Below are 12,761 nucleotides of genomic sequence, written 5' to 3' on the forward strand. Positions count from 1 at the left end.
ATTTGAGTAGGGGTATGGTAACTGTGCTATCACTGGCTTGGGTTTTTATTGCTCCAGCTCCAATGTAATTAACAAAAAGTGTTGTAAGTAAGCACGTAAAGGTTATTTAAGCAAGCTTCAGATGCTTAATATGGACATGCATTGCAACTCTAGAAATTGCTTGTTAGATCTGACCGATACTGAAGAAAGTAACATATATGTGTGGTACAGCAAGAAATAAAAATTGTCTTTTCTTCATGTTAAATCCATGCAGCTGTTGCCTGCATTAATTGGCTGTATAGATGTAAGTTTTCCCTAAAAAAGGAGCACTCACCACATAGCACTCATATAAGCTTAGAATAAACCACATAATATGAGAAGTGCAACGATTTCGGAATTTAGCCTAGCTGCCTTGTCTTTGATACACAGAAGGAGATAAAAAGTAGGCTAAATTCCAAATGAGAAAGCATGTTTAGAATTCTGTCTTAATTGATCATTTAAGGACAATCATCTTAATTGTTTAATTACATTATTTAACTGTCTTAAAGTCAGGCAAGAGGCCCACCAGCATAGAGAAATAACAAACTGTAGTAAGAGTGGCTGGAGCAGAGGACCATAAGCCCTGGATTCTGGAGAAGCCATTTAACACTGTTTGCTTGTCCTGAACTAGAAATAATAAATACTTCATTATACTCAATCATTGGAGATCCTAAGACAAGCAACACTGTATTAAAAATAATCATTATTATTTCATTATATATTAGCTCTGCAACAAAAACAACTGAACACTTTTGTACATGGAGTAAAGGTAATTCAATATGCACTATGTAGGGAGACCTTAATGTATATTAATTGCATATTAAAATGTTAAAGCAACTGGAAAGCAGTCGATGCAAATGTTCATAAACATTGGGACTATTAAGTTAAAAACCATGGTGTCATATTTATTTAGTCACTTTGTCTAATCTTACAGAAGCAGCTTGATTCATTATACATGTACTGTTTGAGAGGAGAGAAAAAATATTTAAAGGTAAAATTAAGAAGGAAGAAGACTGAGAGAGGGACACATTTTAAGTTCAGAGCATGGGAGGACTGGTGAAGTACAGTCCTGCAAAAATGATATCAGCTGGGGCCAGAATCCCTGAGTGCACTTTGTTTCAGGTAGGCCTGACTCTATGTGCTGTCCTGTTTAATTTGTCTGCAAAGAACAATGGAAAAGGCATAGTCATTTGTTTGTCAGGTGAGGACCTGACATAATGACAAATATGTCAGGCTTTGAGAGCAGCTTGAAAATGGAGTTCAGTGGAATTTACCTACCAACCATGCTTTGTAGTTATCCTCTGCAGTTGACTGAATTTTGTTCTCTCATTTACTGACTCCTTTCTATCCAGGGAATAACTGGAATCCAAGACACAATATCATGTAGTGCCAATAACTCAATGTACAGGTTCATCTGTAATTAAATACAGTGCCTTTATTAAAAGAAAAAAACTAGAGGAAAAAGAGAGAGAGGGAGAAATGCTTTTTAGAAAGAGATTAATAACTTAAAAAAGTAATGACATTGATTTTTAAAGAGTGCTGAGTTGTATCTTATCATACCAAAAATAAGAAAGTAAATTAGAAACCTACCATGAACTCAAGAATTATGTGGACACAATCCCCGTTACTTTAAAGTGAGATATAAATCCAGAGATTTCTCATGCCATCATTTTGTAAATAATTACAGTTCTGCTGAATCTGTTGTATAAAGTTTACATGGGAGGTTCAGTGCACCCTTGCTCTTGTTTAGAACATTGGGAACCACCAGAGAGATGTTGACATATGGCTGCACTGTTTTAGTGCATGAGACATCTACTACATGGGAGCATAATAAACAGGAGCATAAAGACAGGTTTGTGCAAGCAGTTTGGATTGACCTTTTTGGCAGCTGAAATTCATCATGAGTACATGGTGCTGATGTGGACAGACATGTAAACCTCATCTTGTTACCACAACTACTAGTTTTACAAATATATTCCGATGCCCAAAATATATATCACTCTAAGTAAAGTGATTTTAGATGGGAGAGGGGATGCAGCAGCAACAATTTGTAATAAGACAAAGCAGAAACATTCTCTTAAGTTTGTGGAATTACCCCTATTGATAAATAAAGTGTTAGGTAAGTATGTTTTACACCAATAGCATTTCTCATGATCATTTCAGGGAGGTGGCTTATTTAATGTTTTTTTCCCCAGCAAAGTGTTTGACCAAATGGTACAGTATTTTATTTTGGCATTTAAAAAGAACAATCTGTTGTCCTATCAATAAGCAGTTCTTATATCAGCATTTTCCAAATTAGGAATATTTGTATAAATACCTTTTATTCTTGAACAGTGTCTGAATCTGGTCTACAGCAGTATTCTTGGAAACAGAATGAATCCAGCTGTAATGCATTTTTGAAGAAACATTTATAAAAACTTAACACTTTCTACCTTTTGAAAAGTGTCTAACATAACAAAATTTAGTCTCGTTTTAACAAGTCTTAATCTACTGTTGCATACCAAGGTATGAGCCTCTTTGTATAGCTTCAGTAGCATTTGGATTCAAGAATATAAAATAATCACTCATTGTGATGATAAATTTTAAGGTTTAATCTTAACTGATGGGATGCAGGCAAATGGCACTTCACAGGTCTATGTGCTCCTTATGTCCTCAGTAATTTCCTATTAAATTAATGGAAGCACTATGCACGTGATCCGTGGATATTGCCCATCAGTTCTGAATAGTTATGCAATAATAAAAGAATACACTTATAATTTTTGAATTTTACTATTGTGAGTAGCATACTCCTAACAGTTTTCCTAAATTTATCAGCTCACCAATTAGTAAAATTCTGAGATCAACAATAGTAAGATGAATGTTGTAATATTAAGGGGCAGTGAAGATGCAGAGGAAGGTAGCAGAAGAGTAATTACACAATTAGGCACAACAGAGAAGCTGGTTAGCGTGAGATATTCCTTATCTTGGATATCACAAGTCCACCATGGAAGAGATATCTTTAAAAAAGGAGTGGCTGGTACTATCTCATCATAACCACACTCCTAGCTTTACCCCTGTGTTTTTGTAAGATCTGTTCTGGAAAGTGAGGCTGTGTTTTATGTGTGTGTTCTCATGCATGTTGGAAAATAGTGATGAGATAGTAGTCCAGAGTACCTGAAATGTAGTGTACACCTAGTCACACTTAATACAGAGTTATAGAGTGAGAAACATTTTTCTTATATTGTAGTGTTGTTGCAGAGTCAGCTGTTTTTAATATTGTGTTGTAATAAATACTCACTCTGTTAAATTTTTATTTATAAATACAGAAAACATGAACCTTTAATGACTGATTTACCCAATTCATGCAACATGTGGAAGTGCACTCTTTCATATTTCTTCAGTACAATTATTAATACTATGGTTTTGTCTAGAATTTGTGGCCTGAAGGTGGAAGGGTATTTAATATTAGAAATTCAGCCTTGAAATTGGAAACTTTCACGTTTTTAAAAATCAACATAATCACAGAATGGCTGAGGCTGGAAGGGACCTCTGGAGGGCACCTGGTCCAATCCAGGGCTCAAGCAGGGGCACCTGGAGCTGGTTGAGACAGCTTCTGAATATCCCCAAGGACGGAGACCTCACAGCCTTTCAACCTGTGCCCGTGCTTGGTCACCCTCACAGTAAAACACGGTGTTCTGAGGGAATTTCTTGCACTGTCCTTTCACTGGGCACTAATATGAAGAGGCTTGCTTCATCTTCTATGCACCCTCCCACCAGGTATTTATATGCATTGATAAAACACACCCACCCACCCTCTGAGACTTCTCTAAGCTGAGCAGTCCCAGCTCTCTCAGCGTTTGCTGGCACGGGAGATGCTCGTATTTTTTATAGATTGTCTTATGTTGGTTTATTTACATTGACATTTTATTTACATATGACTTAAGCTTTTATACTGTTCATGGCATTTGATCCGTGAAGATGGAAGACCCCCATATTTACTCAGGAAAGCTTCTTTCTCTTAAGATTTCTATGATTTGTGTATGGCTGTTGATGGTACTCACTGGTACAAAAGAAACCAATGGAGAATAAGTTGTCAGATGCTTCAGATGTTTGTGTAAACATCCTGAATCTCCAGTTCATTTGCAAAGGTAGAAGTAATGGTATACAGTGGAAATCAATGTGATTGTTCTGATTGGTGCATATTGTAACCCTCAGATACTTTCTCATTAGTACCTCTGAGGACAGAGGCCTGACACTATGTTGCTGCTGCCATATATTATTTAAGGATTAAACAATTTCCCCACCTCTTTTTTTTTTTTTCCAGAAGGGCAATTTCTGTATTCTGGGAATGAGAGAGCTTAACAATTGAAAACTTTGATTGAGCTATGCTTACTCTTTTCTTAGGACAGCAGGCAGAGGGTGTAATTGAGAGGGGAAGATTGGCCTTTCCTCCCTCACCTGAACCTTTTAGGTTCCCTTCTGCTTGCCTCGATAAAGCCTTTCTTCCCTTCCCTTACACATACTCCATTACCCTTTCCTGGGCTCATGCCAGATTCTGGAGAGCATGTATCCCTGCCAGATTCTGGAGAGAGAATTTGGTCTCACAATGTTTGCATTGTGCTTGTTCATTACAAGTAAGGGTGCTTTGAAAGTAGCCCCGTTTGAATCTGTAGCTATCCTTGTGTCATGCAGGCCTGTGAAATGTTCTGTGTTGCTAATGGTCATACACATTTGGACCAAACAAGTACACTTAACATGGTTTTAATTTTGAAATCATTGAAGTGGTATCCTTGGTTCTTCCTGCTAGTGGAGTTTAATATTGCTGTCCTCACTTGAACAAATCTCCCAGTGGGATCAGCACAAATTCTGCCTAAGGAAAAGGTTAAAAGTCTGGCTTATAATGGCCAGAAAGGAGCTGTGCTTCATGCAGCATTTTTTGGTAACTGCATCAGTTTGAAATCTCAAGTATTAGAGATCTTTTTGAGTGCTCCAGTTTCAGGAAGTATACTCTATATGAGCTGTCTAAGAATGTTTTTTGCTGGTAGGGAAAGCATACGTATGAAGATGTTAAAAGTTAGCTGTTCCACTGGAATGAGTGAAATCTTAAATTTTACACAGTTTTACATTTTTCCATTGGGGGATTTTTATTTATTGTTATTCTGGTTAAAGTGGTACTTAATCCATCAGTAAGAATTCCATGATAAAATTCAGACTGTGCCTTGGGTGACCTGTCAGAAACTGTATATCTTATTGCTAGGAATCTTTTGAGACTTGGGATTTGATTTTTCTCCTGCACATATATGAGATGTCTTTGGCAAAGGTCACATAAGTTTTAACCCACAATATTAAGTCACAAATGAAATGGGTTTAAGTGGTCTTGCCCTACTCCCTTGTGAGTGCTTGCTCACATCTCAAAACCACCGTATAATTTGTCACAATTCAACATGATTATCTGTCTTTGCTCAGGAGGACTATAATAGCTAAAGAGTAAGTTATATTGCAGGTGAGGATATAGGATTACTGGTAGAGCTGACTGAAAGAACTTTCTAAACTCTGGTCTAAGCCTATCTGGCCCTAACTTACTTTCTTTTATTTTTTCTCTCTTTTTTGTTTTTGGTACTGTTGTCCTTTGGACTTTTTTGGTTTGTTTTTATATTTTTCTTTTCTGGTTTTTTTTTTGTTGGGCTAAAAAATACCCTAGATTGCACCAAAAATGCCAACCCAAAATAGGGTAGCAAACAAAGGTTCAGCTGACAGTGCGTAAATAGACCCAGCAATCTTTGATTCAGCTGTCCTCCCTGCTCAAAACAGTTTTTCAGCATGTAGACAGTGAAGCATGTAAATGTTATTTTCTAAACACTGCATGTCCAAATGATCTAGACGGGATCATGGAACAGAACATAGTTTGAAAAGCTGCTCTCCCACACGCTCCCCCCGCCCAAAGCCCCATCGGGGTGCTTTGAGAAATGGGGCCTGTTCTAGTTGCCAATCAAGCTGTTATGTAAAGTCTCGCTGAAGTTCAGTGCACTTCTTAAAGTATTTTGGGGTTTGGTACATTTTAAAGAAACTCTCCTTAGCATAATGAGCTGTGCATATCTTCTCCATGTTCATTAGTTGCATGCTAATGGTTATGTTTAAAATTCCTTCTTATCTTGTTTCCTGATTGATGGGAACTTGAACCAACCTCTAGACTTCCAGACCTTGCTCAGTTACTGTCATTTTCATTGGCAGAATAAATCATTTGATGTGAAAAGTATTGTGCACTATTTTGATTCCTTGTGCAGTCGTATATTATATGTTATTTATCAATATCTATTTTGTTTTCTGTGGGTATCTGATGAGGTTCTATACTGTGTGACAGCTTCTCTTATTTAACAGACTAGCAGGATTTTTTACCTTCTGCTGTTGCAGCATAGGACAAAGGAATTGCACGCCGCTCTTTTTATTTTTCTCTGCTTTTCTTCTTCGCTGTAGCTGCTTGGGTTAAAAGACAAACAAACAAACAAATCTCTGAGGACTTCAAAGAGATCAAATTAAAAAAAAGAAGCAAATTATTTCTTAAAGCTAGGCTGTTTTGCTGTATTTCACTCCTGTTTTTCTTTTCTTCTTTTTTTTTTTTTAATTCTGAAAAGAAATAGCAGGCTGTAGGCACTGCCTGTGGCTTGCTAGCCTTGCTTCTTGTGTGGTCTGTGCAGACTTTATGATTTATTCAGCTAATGGGAAAGGAGCATGACCCCCAGTGGCCACAGAAAGAGAGCTGCATGTGGGTTTAATGCTTTCACCACAAAAATGTCTGCTATGACTAAGCTGTGTGGCTGAAGTCACTGTCTGAATGGTGCTAAAAAGGAACTTAGGCATTAAGTGTGCACTATTTACTATAGATTGGCTCTTGGGATTAGGCCAAGGGTTTCTTACTCAGTTTCAAAGAATAGCATGGAAGCTGCTAGGAAAATTAGAGCTGTGCAATTTATTTTTACCAGTCTCCCCAGTGAGTGACCCAGTGAAGGATTTGCCTCATAACACTTTTTTTCATCAGTTACCAAAGAGCAATTCAAAATGTACTGGTTTGTTCGTGAGTTTTACAGGGCTTAATGTTTACATTTTCCCATCTCCTACTTTTCTTCATGTTCACATGACTTTCTAACCATATTTGTCTTCATATATTGCTTAGAACTGTAAGGGGAAACAGGTTTGGACAATATTTAAGCATCATTGCTTGAAACTAGTTACACTACTATCTCTGATTAAAAGGATGAAACTGTGGGCTAGATTTAGGAGTCTGCCCCTGTCCTTACTCAAGAGAATGGCAAACCCACATATTCTTCATTGGGAGAAATTGAAATCATCTGGTTTTTTATGGCCACGCTGCCACTAGTTTTACTTGATTTTATTGACTTTTAAGGGCACGTTAAGGTGTTCTATGTCTATTTTCCTACTGATACCTGACCGTCTTCTTATGGATATATCAAAACCAAAACCACCACCACCACTACCTATATTGAGAGAAAAAAGTGTAAAGTGTTTTGTAGTCTTTAAAAAGCATTTAGAAATTCTGTTTTCCCAGCACTAACATCTTTCTTCATGCTACATATGGAACCCAGTGGAGCATTAAAAATTAATCACAAACACTTTGCTAGTGGTTTTGTTTGTTTGTGTTCTGAAAAATGTTCTTTGTTATCTGAAAATGGTGAGGACATGTTTTAGAAACAAATATACAAGAGAATGAGGGGAAAAGAGGATACAAAGCTCTAGGAACTGACATTACAGATTCCTTCTGTTCTTCCATAGTTAGATCTTGGTCAGCTCCAGCAACTATAAGGCAATCCAGTATAACTAAAAGCAAGATTTGATACTAGTGTTTAGTTTACTTCTTGAAAGTATGTAGAGAAAGAAAAAAAAGTCAAGTATAAAATGTATTAGGTCCCTTTAGTATCAAATATCTGACAAGGTAAAAGTGGCCATTTTTGTCACTAAGTTTTGGAAAATGGGAAAAATTAAAATTAACCGATTTTTTTGTAAATAACAATGTTTTCTTTATGTGTATGTCTTTGCATTTTGTCTTGCAGTCTTGTAGATTTTTGTCTTGTAGCCAAAGTTTTAAAATCTAGATGACAAATGGTAAGATCCTAAATTGTATTTCTGCACACAGGCATCAGTTTCTATAAAGACTGAGAACCCACAAAACTGAAGTCACTGAAGTGAAAGAGTACTGCAAGTGTTTTGCAGTTTTGAAATTCAGGCCATTTTCATTTATAAATATTATTAGGGAAAAATATGGGGATCATTGAAAAGATTATATACATAGTAAAATATGGTGAATTATTTGGTGAAAAATACTTGGTTGAAAAAGGCCAGATCTTTTTTTCACTTTGAAAAGAATATATTTCGATTTTGCCTTTTGAAACAGTCTTGCCTATATGTAGTACTTCTTTTGTTTTGGTGAGTTCCAAAACTTCGTCTGTATCTTGTCAAATGAAACCCCTGAAAATAAGTTGTTAAACTGAAACAGTTTTTAAAAATCTTTTTTCTTTTTAGATAGGATCTGAAAGAAGTTATTCATACAGTTATTCATACAGCTCTATTTTATAATCTTAAGGTTTGAAATATTTGCTTGACTCTGGTTTGAAGTTTATCCTTCCTGTCCAGTTTTCTGGGATGTCTGAAATAAGGTTAGAATTTTCAAGGTGGAAGACTTCCTGCTGTGCTTAGTTTTTTCCTGAATCTTGCACAACTAGGAAGAAAAAATGTGAAGAAATGAGCAGTGATGCTGTTATCTAAGCACAGCAATTTGTGAAAGTGGAGCAAGGGGGTTCTGTAGTAGAGGATTAGGCCTGGTTTTAACCTTATAAATGTTTGTATTTCCTGCTTAGAGGAGGGCTCTGACTTCATGCTGCCCTGTAACCCAACACTAGAATGATGTGGTGATTGTACCATAAGAGAATTTGAAAAGCCATAGCTTTGGGTTATACAGAGCATATTTGCTGGGCTGCTATACATCGTGGAGAAGTTCCCCTCTGCAGGCTATGGGGGATGGTAAAGAGAACTGTACAAGAGCAGTGGGAGTAATAATATTAAAAGTCTCCTTACCTACAGCGAGCAGACTGGTGTGTGTGGTGTGCAGTGCAGATGCCTTGTCAGCAAGAGGCAAGGGAGAGGACAGCTGGATGTGTCTGGCGTGCAGGTGTTTCAGCTGGTATTCACTCACACTGTCTGCTGGCAAACAGTTGGGTTTTTCTTTTTTTTTTTTTTTAATTTCTTTTTCTGGTGGAGGAGGAAGAGACAGTGGGAGGTAAAGAAAGAAGAGGGATCACCCACAGTCATTTCCCAGAATGGAAGAGGAGAAAAGCAACACATCAGCTCAACCCCCTGTTTACGCATATAACTCGCTCAACTTTCCTTTGCAAGTATAAATCAAGTGGTACAGACTTGGGATGTTTTTCTCTCTCCTGTGAAGACAGCCTCTTCGTTTTTTTGACTTATGAGGATTGTGTTAGTACTCCAGGAGTTCTGCGTTGCAAGTTGTAAACTTGACTCTGGGCTTTCTTGACTGAAAACCTCATCTTTCTCTTCAGTAGGTTTCTTTTTCCCTGGGAAGTCACATAGTGACTTGTGTCACTAAGAACTGCTTCGGGGACATAAAGTGGCTACACATTCAGTAGCTTTAGATCCTTCCTTGGGAAGGATCTTCTTTCTGAAGATAATATTTTCCAGATTATCATGACAGCACCTGCCTCCTGTGACTAAAGTGTGTAGGGCATGGAGAAGTTATTTGAATTTCTGAAATTCTTAGTAGTGATTGACAGCTGGTAAAAGCTAGAGTAGTCTTGGGATATTCTCACCTAAGTCAAGATAAAGACCAACTCAGCAAAGTTGTAGGTAGTTGTGTTCTGTCATCTGTGGGCTTAACTTCACTGTTCTGTGCAATTTAGGCTTTCGATAATGAGGTCCTAGCATAAATTTCTGGGGTCTGCCTGTACCCACATAAATATTACAGTTAAAAGCTGGGTTTCCTTATTTCTTCTTTGTTGGCTTTCTTTTTTTTTTTCTCCTCATGTAAATGTAACAGTCAGGAATCAAGTTTTTCATCTGTATTGGACACATGCCATTTAGTCCTACATCTGTTCTCTGACAGTAGCCAGTTTCAGATGCCTTAAAGAGCAGTATACAGCAATGTAAATTATTATTACTGTTATTTTATTCGCTATAGTACAGTATTACTACCAGATGCCACTTGGGGGTTGCATCAATCCTCATTTGGGATACGCATTATACTGAAATCTTATCAACTGTTTTTTTACTTTTGTCAAGGCTGTGTTGGAACTATAATCCCCCAGTGCTTGCTCATGGAGGCTATAGGACTGGTGTGCATGTTCGTTGCACACAGAGTTCATAGGGTAAGACAAGGAGATCTGGTCCCTGTAATCAGCTATTGGCCTTTTCATGTCGCTTCATGTAATCTGTACTCTGGCTTGACTGCAGCTTGGTGATTCATTGAACTACCTACCAGCCCTTACTGCCAGTCCCATGAAATGCTCAGTTTGCTTTTGCTGTTTGTACAGTGATATCTATCACTTAAAATAAAGAAAATCATAGCATGCTTCCTCAGTTTGTTCCCCTTTGGTTCCCATTCTATCAGCATCATTTCCCATACAGCTTGGTTTTGCTCCTGAGTCAAAGGGCAGAGTTTTCTCATGATTCTCTGTTAGCTAGTCATAAGATCTGGAAGATTTTGATCTGTTAGTTTATGGGAACATTGTCTTTGACTTCCATGTCACTGAAAGCTAAGCTAAGATGCCTTTGCTTGTTGGAATTTCTGATACAGTCTTAGAGCGGCTATTATGGTTAAATTATTACAATAACAGAGCCAAAGTCAGGCTCTAGCCTGTTTCTTCATCCTTGAGGCTTACTTTCCTTGTCCAGGGAGCTGCTCTATTAATATCATACAATAGTTGAACATGTTTGGTGTAGCATAGATTATTATATGTGTCTTCTTGGACCAAACTATAGTTAATAATAAGTAGTGTGTGAGTCAGTAATGTCATTGTCCAGGAGAACGTCTTCTAAACAACTGGGAATTTCACCCTTTGCCAATCAATATGCTGACATATTTAATCATGTGGACATTATTGTGTATCATATAATTGCTTGAATTTATATAGGTCTTCAGGAGGCAAGTGGTTTGGGTTTTATTTTTGGTTCTCTAATAGAATATTCTTGGGCATGTCAGATGCTTTATTTAGTATTATTTAATGTTATTTAATTTCTTCTCATAGAAATGAATATGTATGAATATTCCCTAAACAGACAACTGGTCTGTGCATCTTAATTCATTACTACTTGCCAAACAATTTCAGATCATCCAATGAAAGTCACTATGAAAACTATGCTATGGATTTTCCACCTAATTTAGAATTAGTTGTTTCCAAATTTAGAAACAATTGTTAACATTGGCAAATGCTAGATGCAGACCCTATCACTATAATTTCCACACATAGCTTACTGCTTCTTTTTTGCTTTGCTTTTTTAATATATTTTCTCTTCATCACCTTCATCTTCTTTTTTTTTTTTTAAATGTAGACATTTATCTTCCCTAGGGCAATTTGCCAAGTGTATTCTACAGTCTCAGAATAGGATGATCACTTCATTTCCCCTATCTGCCCTTTTGAGACTGTATTCTGCAATACATAAAACTCTGTCTGTGTAAAGTAGATTATGAATAGTCTTGGGGAAAAAAGTGTACTAAGAATGTCTTGATTATCTAAAAAAACTGCAGTTGAATGGAAGTTCGAAGCTCAGAACATCCTCTATTGCATTAATCTTTCTAATCAATACCATCTTTCTTTGCCAAAATATTTCACAAGAAATTGCATGATGCTACATGTCAGCTGATTCTCATATTTATCTTCAACTCTATTTCTTGACCGATCTCACCTCTGTTCAATGTACTTGCTGCTTGCGGTTTTCTCTCACATCATCTCTGGGTTTTGTAGTATCTTCCTTTCACTCCTGTTCAGGAGTATGTTCTCCCTTACGTTAGGTCTAGCACGTCGTGCTGCTGCAAGGGTGTTAGTTCAGCAAACATCACTCATTTCTCAATGGGGCAAAACGTGATTTCTCCGTTGGAGCCGCTCACCGAACTGATTCAGCCAGGGGCCTCCAGATCTTTGCATCCAAGTGGAAGCAAGGAGAGGGAGAGAGCATTCAACTCATAGGCTGGGGGATAGGGGGGGAGCAGGATTTCCCCTTTTGGCAGCCACCTGCAGCTAGACCAGATTATGTATAATGTCAAGCCACATTCTTAAACAACTCACAGTGTTTCTGATCTAGTGAGACCAGAGTGTTTGATGTGCTTAGTGGAGATTTGACTTTTCAAATAGGTCTGGCAGCAAGTACTAAAAAGCAGGTGTCCTCCAGATTGGTGTATGACTTACATAGCCAAGAGAATGCTTCACAGAAGAGCAGCTACTAGAAGAAAAACAATCATAAAACAAATAAGACACCATTAGTTTAGATGGACAAAAGTTCACAAAGGAAGGGACCTGGCAGCTGACATCAATATTATTACTGGCTGAAAAGAAATTGGAACTTTTTGGCAACAACAAATGTCAGAGAATTGGATTTGAGCAGGTGAAATTTATTATAACCTTTAGACACAAATAGTCACAGAAAATCAGTGTAGGTGTTCAAATAATGAGAACTGTCTGCCGCAATAGGTAAAGAAGAGAATCAGAGTATATAAAATAGTCATCGCTAGAAAGTACTGG

Source organism: Neopelma chrysocephalum, unplaced genomic scaffold (genome assembly GCF_003984885.1).
Source record: "Neopelma chrysocephalum unplaced genomic scaffold, ASM398488v2 Primary Assembly neopelma1_88, whole genome shotgun sequence".
In the NCBI taxonomy this organism is placed as follows: domain Eukaryota; kingdom Metazoa; phylum Chordata; class Aves; order Passeriformes; family Pipridae; genus Neopelma; species Neopelma chrysocephalum.